The following is a 12754-nucleotide window of genomic DNA, read 5'->3' as shown; positions in this document are numbered from 1 at the left end:
CATTTGTGTCAGAATCGCGACAAATAGACCAACAGTATTCGCCAAGCATAGGCGTAATGTCTTGTCCTTTAAAGCGCTTTTCAATAGCCGCAATGTCCTGATGGAACCTTTCGCCATGTTCATCGCTACAAGCTCCTAAATCACCAGGGAAACAATCTAAATGATTGTGAAGGACATGGATCTTTAGCGACTTAATATGCCCATTTCGCCATATGCCGAAATCATTTCTGCAACAATATTTTTATAATTGTCAGCTCGTTTGTTGCCAAGAAACTGCTCAATAATGGCAACTGTGCCTTTCCATGCACGTTGTTCGATAGCATTCAATTTTGATGAAAATTCATAACATGCAACTATTTTTTTTATCTACGGATCACTGAAAACACATTAAATTAAAAACATCATTAAAAAAATAAAGTTACTAAAAGCCTTCGTAAAAAAAATACCTGTATGAATCTTTGCGCCGCTCAGTTTCGGAAAAATTTTGCGTCATATGGAATATTGCTACGTCGATCACGAGCGGCTGTTAATTTAAAATCAGCCGCCACTATATTCCACTGCTTAAAGCGTGATGCAAAGAGTTCGGCTGTTCTCTTTGACAAATTTCCTTCTCGTGCAAGGTCATTGAAGTCGGCTTGCGTTACTAAATGCGGCACTGCAGTCCCAAGTTCACTGGGTGTTGGTATAAATTCCGATACTTCTGGTTCTCCGCATCTCGCATTCGATGCAAGAAATGTTGATAGCATTGTTGGTGCTACTGTTGGTTCTCCATCCCTTAATTCGGGAACATCATCAAAAATCTCCATTGAAGCCGCTTTACGTTCTTCTGGTGAGTACAGAACCGCTGGAATAACCGATTCTACATTAGCGTAGCGAATTTTCTTGCGGCGAAAGTATTGGTACCTTTTAGTTTGAGTAAAAGTTACGCAAAAGTAACACAGTTCACGGCAGTGCTCCGTACGTGATAGCCAAATTGTTGGTACAGAGTACTTTATTGTTGACCTTCCATAAGTAAACTTGCATAAATTTCTATAGCAATAGTCGCACACGACTTCCGGAGTATACCACAAGTAAGGAACATAAGCAGTCTTGAATATTTTCTGAAACGAATTAACCACTGTTTTCGTAATATTTTTAAAATTTTTACTTGGTGCGAATAAGCCACAAACGTAACAAAAGTTATTTCGAGTCGGGCACTACATTTTTCGTAAGATGAAATATACACAAAGACGTTTTCGCGCAACTGAGCTTAAAACAATTGTCAAAGTATACGTCTCCTAGTAGCGTAACTGTCAGATGATCGGAACTTCCGGAACTGTAACAAACACACAAACGGCACAGAGTGTGTTGTATGAAACAATAAATTAAAGGTTAATAAGTTGTTTAAAAATTTGGAGTCCCTTCAAGTTATACCGAAAATTTAGAAAAAAAAAGAAAATCTGAGAATTGATAAAATTTTTTTTTTTGATTTTTCATAATAAAAACATTTCCACGAGTCTGCCTGCAGAAATTCAGCGCGATTGGATCACGGAAAAAGGGTTAAAAATTGATCTAAAGTTTTTCACACAGGCGGACTACGAGCTCTATATTTTATACATAAAAAAAAAAATTGTGACGTGTACATGAAAATCGCCGATACACGTGTATTTTTATTTTTTCTCCCCTTTCCGAAAAAGTACAATATATTTGGTTCATAGGACAGAAAAAAAGTTCGTTTTTGTAACGCAGTGTTATATTATCAATATTACGTTTATATTGAGCGCGAATACATAATCTAATAAATAATAATAATGATTTATTGAAAAGTTCATTAAAAGTTTTGCTTCCATCTAAAGTTCGCGAACTTTTTTATTCCGTTCCACATGCAGTGATTTAATTAGGATTTGTATAATTGTAGCTATACTATACGTGTATGCGTTTTCTGTTGTGATTCAGGTATCGAAGACCATAACAAGAGGAAGTCCTAAATTCCAAATAGCTATATCAGCTCAAGGAATGATGGTACCAACGTTGAAGAAAGAAAATAGGGAAAGTAGCCCTCGTTTTTAAGAAAATTAGTGCCTTTTTAAATAATTTTATCAAGCTCTACCAACCTAAGATTTTGAAAATTATCGACATCTCATACAGCCGGCGTCCCTGCCCTGAGCAATAAATAACTCGAGTAAAAATGTATCGAGTTATTATATATCTATGCAATGGTATGAATGTAACCCATGGAATAAAAACCACTGATATCACAAACACGGATAATAACTTTGCCCCTTTCCCAGGCAACTTTCATCAACAAATAGGTACTAAAAGTGCTGTATTTTCCAATGAGGGAAAATTTCTAAACTTCTGTAAAAAGGATGCCCTGAAAGGATATTATGTATGATTCTTTACAAACGAAAACTGGTAATAGGAAGTATCAGTAAAGCAAAATACAGCATCCTTCAACTTCGAGTTTCTTTTTTAAGTAATAACCCGGGCGTTTGTTTCAAAAAATATATCTCCCATCTCGGCCGCCGTAGCCGAGTAGGTTGGTGCGTGACTACCATTCGGAATTCACAGTGAGAACGAAGGTTCGAATCTCAGTGAAACACCAAAATTAAGAAAAACATTTTTCTAATAGCGGTCGCCCCACGGCGGGCAATGGCAAACCTCCGATTGTATTTCGGCCATCAGAAAAGCTTCTCATAAGAAATCTGCCGTTTGGAGTCGGCTTGAAACTGTAGGCCCCTCCATTTGTGGAACAACATCAAGACGCACACCACAAATGGGAGGAGGAGCTCGGCCAAACACCCAAAAAGGGTGTACGCGCCAATTATATATATAAATATTATATGTCTGTATTAACAACTTGTCGTCACTAATTATATATTAATAAAAATTCGGTAAGGATGATGAGGATACATTGGTTTTATTTTAAATTCTTAAATCATATACAATTAATAATATTCATAGAGAAATGATTCAAACACACAGGAAGATTGTATATGCAAATATTTTTTTATATATACATTATTATATATTAAATATAAATTTATGCGACCGCATGGACTTGCCACAGAAAAAAATATTACGATTCGCAAAAAATGACCAAGGTATCCTACGCGCATTCATATGCACAGCATTGTGCTGTTGTTATGGACAGCACTGAACAGTTCGCAGAAGCTTCAATATAAAATATTTGGCACTTTGGGCTTCATCCGAAGGCTGAATGTATGTCCGAATAAGTCGCACACCTCTTTCAGAGCAAGTTTCTAACTTTCCGGTTTTATACATATGTTTTTGTGAACTTTTTTTTCAATTAGAGAACTACATACTCATACGTCAAGTAATACACTGATTAATTATTTACCTGTTATCAGAAAACAAAAAGTAATGGCTTCGAGATTTTCTGTTGTATTGTATGTTAGGAATTTGTTTGCATATGTTTGTCTATTTGCTTTTGAATTTTTTATATGTATATGTGCATATAAGCTGTGTTATGAGGCAACTCATAACTTTTTTCTCCCACATAAATATGGATGGTAGATGTTATTATACTTTAAAAAGTAATTTGTGGCAAACTAACCCTTGATGTAAATGCATGGTTTATAAAATTAATTTTTTATGTGGATATTTCGAAATAAATTTGATAATGCATTTAACACATTGACGCCAGGTAACGAGATTTCTCGTTTTCATTAGACATTCGTTGGTGACCGGGAACGAAATTTCCCGTTTTCATAAGACATTTTTTGGCGACTGGAACCGATATTTCTCTTTTTGGTGATAATCATGATTCAATAACAATAAGCAATCCATTAATTGCTTTCGTTCTAATGGAATTTGTACTGCTATTGAACCTTATCCATTGGGTTTCTAAGTAAGTTTTCAATTCGGTTTGTATTTCGGAGGGATTGGTGCATACATATATACATACACCTCCCAAAGTAATTTTCAAGTTTAAAATCACCGGTCTTCTGGTAAACTCTAAAAACCCCTCCACTTAACCCTCCCCGAGGGTGCCGACTGGTAATAGGTACCACAGTTCTCACTCTGCCCACAGTTGAGAGGTAGCTAGCTAAGGTAAGACTTCACGGACAAGTGTTCGTTACTCCTTAATAGTACAGCATTTTTAAAAGGAGTCTTACTATGGTGTGAGGCAAAAGGCCGGATCAAGGTGTCATGCGACCCGTGCCGAGGATCAGCCTGGCTGCGGGCCCTTTTGAAATATAGCCCAGTCGTGAACGTGAGCTTACGGATACCTGGCGCCCTCCGTAATAACTAGCCTTGCCTGTGTAGTTCGGAGCTATGCACAGGTGGACATCTCTGCACCGACACTCGTGGGACCAACTATGAACGCATCATCAAACAACAACAAAAAACCAAAAATCAGAACAAATAAACAAACCGGAAGGGGCAGCAAGCTCCGAGAAGCGGGCAGCGCTTAAAACGAGCTCTTAATCTGCCATCATGACGACTGAAGTCAAACTTAGTCAGAGTTTTTTTTTTTTTTTTTGCGGCGAGGTTGGGTTAAAAATGCCTTCGCACCATATAGTAACCGTCGCTACTACGTGTGTGGTGATTCCACTAAAAATATCCCTCCTCTTCTCTTGGATTTTTCCCTCCACCCCGGGACTGCTTCCGCATTGCTTCGAGGTAGAGGGCCAAGAAGGCGTCCTAAGAAGGACACTTACTTACTCACCCTGCGTCCAGGGTCGCCTGTTTTGAGAAGCCTATGCTCAATGCTCTTCAGCATAGCTTTCCATTTCGCGCTTCTTTTTTCGGATAATATCCTCCACAAAATTTGCGACGGCATTCCATTTTTCTTCGTCTATCATCATTTTCTCGAAAATTTCTTCAGGTGTAAATACACCAATAGCTCGCTGCAGACCTGTTCTCTCTACGTTCCACTTCTCGCATTTAAAGAAGGTGTGTTCCGCATCATCATACTCAGTATCTCCATATATGCAGTTTGGTTGGCTCACTTTTCCCATTCGCCACAGATACTTACGAAAGGACCCATGTCCGGACAAAAACTGTGTGAGGTAATAGTTAACCTCACCGTGCTTTCTTTCTACCCACTTTTTTAGATCGGGTATTAGCCTCGCTGTCCATCTACCATACCTTTCAGAGTTCCATCTTACCTGCCAAAGTGTGAGTGTTTGAACTCTATTATCGGAGAAGTATGGTACTGGGATTCCTGTGTTTTTTGCCTCCCATCTCCGTTTACGCTCTTGTGCTAGAATATCTATAGGGATGGTTCCGCTGATAACTAACACCGCTGCTTCAGATACTGTTCTGTATGACGAAGCCACTCTGAGAGCACAGGTGCGTTGCACAGATTGCAGAATTTTCCGCCGGCATTGCACCTTAAGCGAATCTGCCCATATTTCGCATCCGTATAAGAGAATAGAGTTCGTCGTGTCCATTAAAAGTTTGCGCTTGTTCTGCGTTGGACCTCCAAGGTTTGCCATGAGCATACTTAACATGCCGCTTACTTTGGCAGCTCTTGTGGCAGCATGGGTTACATGCGCCCAGTAGGTTAGCCTTGTGTCTAATTGCACTCCTAGGTACTTGACCACTCTTTTTGTGGATAAAGTGGCATCAAGTACTTGTATGTCTACTTCTAATGGGATACGTCTGTTCGTTAGAAGGATTAGCTCTGTTTTCTCTGTGGCCAGCTTTAATCCATGGTCTTCAAGCCATGTCTGGACTCGGATCATCACCTGATTTAACTTTCTTTTGGCTTCGTCGGTGTTTTGGGCGATTATTACAGCTGCAATGTCATCTGCGTATCCCACTAAATGCACATCCTCAGGCATCTCTATTCGAAGGATTTCATCATAGCTTATATTCCAGAGTTCAGGTCCAAGTATTGATCCTTGAGCCGCACCTGCTGTTATTTGTTTAGTCTTACACCCTTCTCGCGTTTCGTATAAGAGCACGCGATTGCTGAGATAGCTACGAATAATCTTCAATAGATTATTCGGGATCTTGAATGTTACCTTTAAGGCTTAAACTGTTGAAAGCATTTCTAATATCCAATGTGGCTAGTAATACTAAGCGTTTGGAGTATCGATTACCCACCTGGGCATGTTCTACGCTAGCTATTACATCTTGGATGGCTCCTAAGGTGGATCTGCCACTTGTAAAACCATGCTGCCTGTCGGAGAGGCCGCCACTGTTCTCTACGGCTTCGCTAAGCCTATGCTTTATCAGTTTCTCAAAGAGTTTTCCTGCGCTATCCAGCATACATAACGGTCTATAAGAGGACGCTAATGTTGGGTCTCCCTTGCCCCTACTGATTAGTACCAGTTTTTGTTTTTTCCATATTTCTGGAAAAATTCCTTCTTTTAAGCATGCGTTGTACATGTTTAGCAGTAAAAGAGGGCGTTCGATTGCCAATAGTTTCAATATTTCTGCAACTATGCCATCAGGTCCTGGCTCTTTATTGCATTTCATTGCTTTTGCAGCATCTATTAGTTCTTCTTCTGTGAATGGGACAGGTTCCGTTGCTTCATGCTCGAGTTCTTCCCTCTCAGCACAGTGTGTTGGGAAGAGTGTGTCGACTATTTTGCTTACCACTTTTCCATATCAGCAGCAGGGGATTTGGCTCCTAGCTTTTTCATAACGATTTTGTAGCCCAGCCCCCATGGGTTATTGTTTAGATCGTTTCGTAGCTCTTCCCATTTGTCTTTTTTGCTTTGGCTTACGGCTTTCCTCAATTTTTTCTGCTCTTTTTGTATTCTTCGGATTCCGGTATCGCCGGGCCCAATCTTCTGGCTCTAGTATACTTTCTACGCTTATGGATGCACATATCTCTAAGTTCTGCGATCTCATGTGTCCACCAGTATACAGCATTTCTTTTTTTGTTCTTATCTATTTTAGGCATAGATGCATTGCAACCTATCGTTTTTACTGTACTATTCGTACAGATCGTCGTTTTATTTTCGTCAATAGTTGCAAGGATCGTCGCTGGATTTAGCTTGTTTATGTTCCATTTGCGTGTACTTTTATTTCGATTTTCACGCACTTTTTGGTTTTCCATTTCAATGCAAAACGTGATGTATTGATGGCTACTCCCATTGTATTCTTCCAGGACTCTCCAGTCTTTAGGTAAGCTGACTATGCTTTCCGATGCTAGGGTTATGTCGATGTGTTGTGCCTTCGCAACCTGGCTTTCAGTACGTAGTCGTTCCTGTGTTGAGCACCACTAAACCTAGCCTGGCTGCCATGTCTAGCACTCGTCTACCTCTTGAGTTCGTTGTCGCCGAGCCCCATTCGGTTGCTTTTGAGTTGAAGTCTCCAGCTATTATTAGTCGTCCCTCTAAACTAAGGGCTTTGTCTTCAATACTTTCCAGTTTCCGGGTGAATTCTTCTATATTGTCGTTCGGTGTAAGATAACAGCTTATCATTGTGAATTGGCTGTTTTGAACGTAGAGGAAACCATCGCCTGATCCTTTTGCGATTATTACGAAATTTGTGCCCCTAGGCAGCCAGATGGCGGCAGTTCCCGACTCGTCTTCGATCCAAGCTTTCTCGGATTGAGCGTATTGTTCGCTTATCAATACTGCTTGAACTCCTTTTTCTAAGACCATCTGCTCCATTAGCAGGTCTGCGTTTTTACTCCTGTGCATATTTGCTTGAAGTGTAATCATATTTTATCTTGTCTTGGCACGTTCTTTTGTCATCGGGCATTTGCCCGAGCCTGGCATATGCTTTGTCTCGCTGCGATTGGCATCAGTGCATAGGCAGCATTTGGGCTCTTTCATTTTGTGCCCAGCTTCTCCACATCGGATGCATATATCTTTTCCGCTTCTGTCTGGTCCTTTACAGTTTGATTGAAGGTGTCCGACACCGAAGCACCGGTAGCAGCGCTTCAGAGATGTGCTAGCTCTCATCCTTGCACTATTCCATCCGATTTTGATACTCGTTTGCTTGAGCAGCTTTTCTGCGCTTTCAATAGCGAGAGTAACATAAGCCCGTACTTGTTGTCGTTGATTAGGTTTTGTGATCCTAACATCGATATTTTCATTAGTGCCAGCTAGCATTTTTCTCACAGCGTCATCAACTTCCTTCTTCTCCGAGACGGCATCCAAGTCTCTGATCTCTACAGTTGAAGTTGGTCTGAGGGTTGTAATGGAACCGACCGCTTTTACGGTTTCCTCTAGTTCTTTCAAAAAATCAGCTTTAACTGTTTCCCCCTTTTCTAACTCAAGTAAAAGAGCGCCTGTTTTGGTTCTTCTTATGCTTTTCACCGTTGTGGTTTCGTCTCGCATGGTCTTTTCTCGGATGCTTTTGAGGATTTCAGCATAACTGTGGCCCTCTACCGGCTTTACCAACACAGCCTCCGATTTTGGTTTTGGTGCTTGTTCATTCTTCTTTTGGCTCGCTTTAGCCTTCCTTGCTCCGTCGTTCTGTGCTCGATCGTTTCCTTTTGGCACGGTATTGGGCCTAGATTTTTGCCGGCTTACCACTTGCCATTTATCAGGCTCTCGAACTCTTAGTTTCTTCGAAGAGTCGGGTGCGGCAGGACTTGGTGCATTCCGTTTTGCGGTTAAAGGAGTACTCTCCTGAAAAACACTTGTTTTTCGAGCTGTTACGGGGGTGTCACCTCCGATTTCTTTCGTGGATGTGTCCGGCAAGAGACGACCTTTACCGGCTTTCTCAGCTCGGATCCAACCTCTTCTGCAGTTTTTCATGACGTCGAACAGTTCGTCAAGCTCTGAGACTCTGGTCTTTATTTCCGTGGAGGTATTCCTACTCTTCAATATAACTGCTTTCATCTTCCTAAGCACTCTCAAACATTTCTCTACGGCTTCCTCTTCTTCAGCTCGCATTTTGAGAATAAACTCTTGTCGCGGAGATGCATTGGTTTCCCATTCTGTGTTTGCGTCCTTTGCAGTTGCAGGGGTATGCGACGGCGTATTGGGCGCATTTGCGGTAGTTTTAACCTCTTTTGACGTTACTCTTACGTCGAGTTCTTGAGGCGTCTTTTCAGCTCCTTCATTGACCGTCTTTAATTTTCCTATGTTTTGCAATGTTCCAGTCGTAAGGGGCAAATTCGCTTTTTGTGGTGGCGAGCCAAGCAGTCGAGGTTTCCTTACGAAAGAGCTCTGCTCTATATCTCCATCAGTAATGACCTTCTGCTGTTTTTCTTCTTTTTGTCTTTTTTCCTTAATTGTTTCCATTCTTTTTTATTTAACCAGCGCATCGTGTGCAGGGGGGCGAGCCGAAATAGTCAAGAGCGGGTGTACCCTCGGAGGCAATGCTCCTACCCCAGTTCCCTGAGGTCTGACCTACGCTTTACCGATCCCGGAAAACACGGACGGACCGGCGCTCGCCCGGAGCAACGAAAGATACTACCCTTTCGCCCAATGAACACTTCCTGACCAGGGTCCAAGGCGGTCATGCTTTTTACAGTCGCACCTAACATGGTGAACAGACACTGACCAGCACACCGCCCAATATGGGAACAGACGTGTGCTGGATTTTGTCTCCTAACTTTCTAGCTAATTTAAAGTCGCTGAAACGAGGGACATCTTGACTAGAGTCCGCGGGGTCGTCGTACCCGTCACCTCCTTGTGGGAGATGCCCTTGCGGTTTTTGACTAGGGTCCGCGGGGTCGTTGTACCCGTCACCTCCTTGTGGGAGATGCCCTTGCGGCTTAGTCAGAGTGGACCGGCGACAAGCGCTGGCACTGGGAATGAGGCTAAGCCTAGCTCCAGTACATCGGCTCCTCCTGCGGTGATACCACCGGGGCTATCCCCTCTCCTCACTCTACATCGTCCTCATTGAACCAACCTGTGGCTTTGATATATCTAACAAGACTTGTTATTTTTATATTGGCTACTTCTGCCAAGCTATTCAGGGAGCTTTTTCCGAATATATTGAACCTTCTTCTATCCAGAGCCATGCACCCGCATAGAAAGTGTTCTATGGTCTCTTCTTCTTTAATGTCGTCACAGCTTCTGCAATAGTCGTTATAGGGCGCTCCCAGTCTACTGGCATTCCTGCCAGCTGGCCGACAGTAAGGGTCACTGATCCAACCAAAGCAGGGTATTTGGAGTGGCGTAATGCCGTCAAGATACTCAAAGATACACCACCAACAACGGAGGAGCTGACGAAGGGGGTAAGCGAGTCGATAGAGTGGGCGAAGAAGGGTCTACTGAAGAGGTCAAACCGTCAGCGAAAAGACCGAAAAATCGAGGCATAGCGCCTAATAAAACATTCGTGGAAGTGGCCCGCAATCGCACCATCATTGGTGTCCTGGATGAGGGTGATCCCGAAGGAATGGTGCCCAATGGAAACGGGTGCAGGCTGCTCTGACCAATATGACGCTGGAAGTGCTACTAAGCAATCCAGGCCCGAAACCATCATGTACTGACGCTGGCTGGTATCAAGGCCAAATTAAAATTATAGCCTGCAACGACGAAAGACCGGTAGAGCTATAGAAAGCAGCAATAGCGAAGATCGGGGAAGTCTACCCTGGAGCGAAGCTCATGGTAGTAGACAAGAAAGATGTCCATCTCGACCGAGGGCACGAGTTTGGGTCCCTACACCCTCCGACCCAGAGCAAATCATGCAAATAATAAGTGCATGCAATCCAGGCCTTCCAACGGCGAGCTGGAAATTTGTCAATGCTATTCACAGTACTGTAACAGTAGACGGTGTGGTGACGAAACGTGCCACAATGAAGGTAATGCTGTTGCTAACGAACCACTCGCTAGAACCTTTGGCGAAAAGCGAAGGTATCATAAACTACGGTTTTGGCAAGGTGAGAGCCAGAACCTATGAAACAGATGCTGATGCCATCGACCAATTAGCCTCAAAGATTGAAGCTAATGACGCTGTGAAAGATCCAATGGAGTCCTCAAGCGACGTCGCGAGCATCGACTTGGAAGTGTTCTGTTCATCAGGGTCTGAGGTCACAGCTAGACTTAAGAAAATGAGTACGAGTACGACAACTGGGCTTCCAGCTGGTTCGAGTACAACATACTCAGAAAGAGAGCTCTTGAGCAAATCACAAGCAGATGAGAGTGCAAATAATGCGTCTCCTTCAAATAAACCTACATCATAGCAAGCTAGCATCGCAAGCCCTAATTGATCGCATGGCAGCCGACAACCCTGATTTTCTCCTCATGCAGGACCCATGGATCAATGGAGGGCACATCTGCGGATTGAGGACACCGAAATATAGGCTATACACAGCGAACTGTGAAGGTAAATCAAGGTATTGTATTATGGTAAAAACAGAACTAACCACATTTATGATCCACAAATATAGCAATATAGACCCAACTATGATAAGCTGGGAGACAGATGGTAACAAGTACCGCCTATCGTCTTTTTTATGGCACACGGAGACCCAGTACCATCGAACCTACTAAAAGAGCTGATACTGGACAGCGAAGCTCACGGCAAGAAATTACTATTGGGAGGCGACGCAATCACACTACCTGCGGTAGTTCAGATATTAACGAGCGAGGTGGGTCACTCTTTAATTTTTATAGAGTATTGATATTTACAGTTAGCCTAAATAACATTGTGTAAATGCATATCAATGTAAATAACATAATTTATCTATAACAATCACTCTCACTCTCTTTATATACATACATACATATTCACCTTATTAGTAATCATTAGAAATAAGAGTCAATGTTAATAAACTGGACAGTTGTTATTTGAACTGAGAATGAGCTGGTTGTTTTCCTCTATTGATACACTACATATTGGCGACGAGAATAAAACGGAAAAAAATATAACAGAAGTTGTGTGCAACAAAAACAAATATATTTGTACATATATGTAAATACATATAAAATAAACTTAAACAAAAAAGAAAACAGTAAAATAAAGAAAATCACAACATGCCTCCTAAAGAAGAAAAGTCAGCGAACGACAGCAAGATGGTGACACCAGTGACAATGCTTCAAACGACGAATGTTCCAGAATTTAACCCGAATGTGGAGTCGTGGAATGTTTGGAAGGAACGTTTGGAGATACATTTCTGTGAAGTGATTTGCATGATGATACAATATACTCCACCTACTATTGTATTTAGTGAGCGGAAAATATTTCATATTTCAACGAAGCAAGAAAGTGAATCTGTGGCGGAATGGTATGCTCGTGTAAAGATGTTGGCACTTAATTGTAAATTTGGGGTCAATTTAGATGCATTTGTGTTAAACCAATTCGTAATGGGTTTGCCAAATTTCATCTTTGAAAGACTGTGTGAAGAAGATGAGAATCTCACAATTCAAAGTGCATTAAGAAAGGCGATGATATTAGAGACGAAATGCATAATAAAGGGAGGAAAAGAAGAAACTGCAGTGAATTTAGTCAAGAAGCAAAAACATCAGAAGCAGAACAACGGTAGTGGTAACAGCAATAGAGGCAACAGTAGTAGTGACAACAGAGGTAATGGTGGCAACAGCAACAGAGGCAAATGGGGAAGCAGCAACAGAGGCAGTGGTGATGGTGGCAGCAACAGAGATGGTGGCAGAGATAACAGAGGCGATGGTGAAAGAAAATTTCCTTGTCCTCACTGTGGTTGGCGAAATCATGCATCTCAGTCATGCAAATACAAAGATAGCAAGTGTCATTCTTGTGGAAGAGTTGGTCATTTGGCGTCTGTTTGTTACAATAAAAAGAGAAGTGTTAATTATGTATCTAATGATAATGATGATGAACATGATAATAATGATTTGTTTAATCATTCAATTTTTAGTGTGGCTGAGCGAAATTCGTTTGACGTGTATTCTATTCCAGTCGTTATTGA

The 12754-nt window shown here is 41.8% G+C and overlaps 1 pseudogene; it reads left to right on the top strand.

Annotated features, from left to right (window-relative positions):
• Positions 1-10304: 10304 nt before the first annotated feature.
• On the top strand, positions 10305-11050 carry LOC129251345 (uncharacterized; annotated as a pseudogene).
• The last annotated feature ends 1704 nt before the right edge of the window (positions 11051-12754 follow it).

Source organism: Anastrepha obliqua, unplaced genomic scaffold, assembly GCF_027943255.1.
Source record: "Anastrepha obliqua isolate idAnaObli1 unplaced genomic scaffold, idAnaObli1_1.0 ptg000012l, whole genome shotgun sequence".
NCBI classification, from domain to species: domain Eukaryota; kingdom Metazoa; phylum Arthropoda; class Insecta; order Diptera; family Tephritidae; genus Anastrepha; species Anastrepha obliqua.
This window is presented reverse-complemented; position numbering and strand designations above follow the sequence as displayed.